The sequence below is a fragment of the Penaeus chinensis genome, chromosome 40, assembly GCF_019202785.1.
Source record: "Penaeus chinensis breed Huanghai No. 1 chromosome 40, ASM1920278v2, whole genome shotgun sequence".
In the NCBI taxonomy this organism is placed as follows: domain Eukaryota; kingdom Metazoa; phylum Arthropoda; class Malacostraca; order Decapoda; family Penaeidae; genus Penaeus; species Penaeus chinensis.
Genome location: NC_061858.1, coordinates 18,882,147 through 18,884,646, shown reverse-complemented (window position 1 = coordinate 18,884,646; position 2,500 = coordinate 18,882,147).

Genomic DNA, 2,500 nt, shown 5'->3' with positions numbered 1-2,500 from the left:
GTGTGTGTGTGTGTGTGTGTGTGTGTGTGTGTGTGTGTGTGTGTGTGTGTGTGTGTGTGTGTGTGTGTGTGTGTGCTTATATATACACATATATCAAATAAGCTATCAAACAAACAGAATCCATATCATCTGTGTATGCCACTCAAGGTCTATTAAATCCCCAGCACTTCCTCTTCAACTAGATCCCCACGAAGAGCCGGCAGCCGGTCGGTCAAGGCTATGCCATCATCGCTGAAATACGCGGTCATCATGAGAGAATTCGCGAGAGGGAATTTCCCGCCATGCTGCGGAAGGCAACAGTCATACATTCCCAGAACCTAAATTCCCCGCTAGTAATTGTCTAAGGAGATTAACCGAGGCAATTAGAAACCTTGTCTGGCTCGGTTGTTCCTCCGTTCTCGCTCGCAACCGACAGCGCGAGACTCGGCCGTCCATTGGCTGTCAGGCGAAGTTTGAATTCGGCCAATGAGAGAGGCGGATGGCGAGCACGTGGAACCGGCCTCCGGGGCAAGATATCGCCCGGGCTGGGAGGGAATCAGTGGAGGAAACGCAGTGAAAGGGTTGGCATACTCTTCTAGCATACGCCGGCATACACGCCGGCGTAAAGTAAGTACAGTACGTTGGTGGATCAAAAAAATAATAAAACCAATTTGTAGGAAAATTAATAAACAAGCAAAACAGACCAAGCAATACCTCACTCGGCGGCAAATCGCGATGAAGGTATCCCTCCCCACACACACACCGCTCGAACTTCGCCACTTAACACACACCTTCTATCTCAAAATAAAATCAACAATCATCTTTAAAAAAAGACGAAAGGAAACCAAGATACACCCACTTCACACCGAGGAAACGGAACTGCTCAAGAAACCGATGCGCAAAAAAAAAAAAAAAAAAAATGAGAGGGAACGGGGAGTTCTCTAAGCCTGGCATTTCAATCTTGCAGAAAATTCGCCCACGTGAGAAGGCCATAATCGACGGAAGGTATGTGACGGTAACGGAGGAGAGCGCCGCAACACGCACTGCCAAAGCCGACTTTCCTTTTCCCTCCTGGCAATGGCTCCTCTGTTTCTCCTGCTCCCTCTTCTTCTTCGTCTTTATTTTTATTTTTATTTTTCTTTATCTTCATCTTCATCTTCATCATCATCTTCTGCTTCTCTTCTTCTTCTCTTTATTTTCCTTTTCTTTTCTTTTCTTTTCTTTTCTTTTCTTTTTCTTTTCTTTTCTTTTCTTTTTCTCTCTCTTTCTCTCTGTCTTTCTCTTTCTCTTTCTCTTTCTCTTTCTCTTTCACTTTCGCTTTCGCTTCCTGCTCCTCCTTCTCCTTCTCCTTCTCCTCCTTCTCCTTCTCCTTCTCCTTCTTCTTCTACTTTTTTTTCTTCTCCTTCTCCTTCTCCTTCTCCTTTCCCTTCTTCTTCTTCTTCTTCTTCTTCTTCTTCTTCTTCTTCTTCTTCTTCTTCTTCTTCTTCTTCTTCTTCTTCTTCTTCTTCTTCTTCTTCTTCTTCTCCTCCATCCTCAATTACAAACACGATTTATCCTAATCTAAAACCATGAAACCTCGTCAACCATGCAAACTTACAAAACTTCGCTCCCTCCGGAAACCCTTTAAACACCTCAGAGAGAAATGACAATCAAGGGAAAAAAAAGAGAAAAGAAAAAAAAAAAAAAGAGAGATAGAAAAAAAATAAAAACAATTACCTCATGATGCTATTTCCGAACTGATCTTCATTCTTTCCCCTCTTTTTCACCCTCCCCCCCCCCCCCCCCAATTTCTCCCTCTTTTTTTTTTTTTTTCTCCTACGGAAGTCTCGAGATGTCTCCCCCTCCGACGCCTGTAATTCGGACAACGATGTCAGATCAAGGGACGATCAGTGACTCGACTGATTGGATTTCGTTCTATATATATATACACCGCTGTTTGCTGTCACGTCCCGCGCCGCTCCTTCCTGATCTGATAGAGCGAAGTACCTAAATTGAATAGTAAAAGGTGTGCCTGTGTGCGTGTATGTGCGTGCGTGTTGTGTGTGTGTGTGTGTGTGTTTGTGTGTGTGTGGTGTGGTGTTGTGTGGGGGGGGGGGGGTGTGGTTTTCGGGTGCGGGGTGCGGGTGCGTTTCGTGTGCGTGTCGTGGCGTGTGCGTTTTGGTGGTGGTTGTGTGCGTGAGTGTGCGTGCGTGCGTGCGTCTTCCGTGTGTGTGTTTTTCGTCGTGTGGTGTTTGTTTTTCGAGTTTGTTTGCGGTGTGTATGCGGTCGTTGTCCCATGTGCCTATAAGTAATATTGCCTCTGCATATATAAAAGCGAAAACTACCCTGCAATCTACCTAATAAGAACATCCTCTAGCAACCTGTGGAGTCACGAGTTCATCTAATAACTAACCAAGCCCATTTCCTACACGCAACAAGAGCAAGGAATAACAGCAACAAAAAAGGAAGAATACTTACGAAATAAAAAGAGAGGAAGCTGGCTGGAAATACGCCAGTTTGCCACGCAAATTGGCACTCGTTC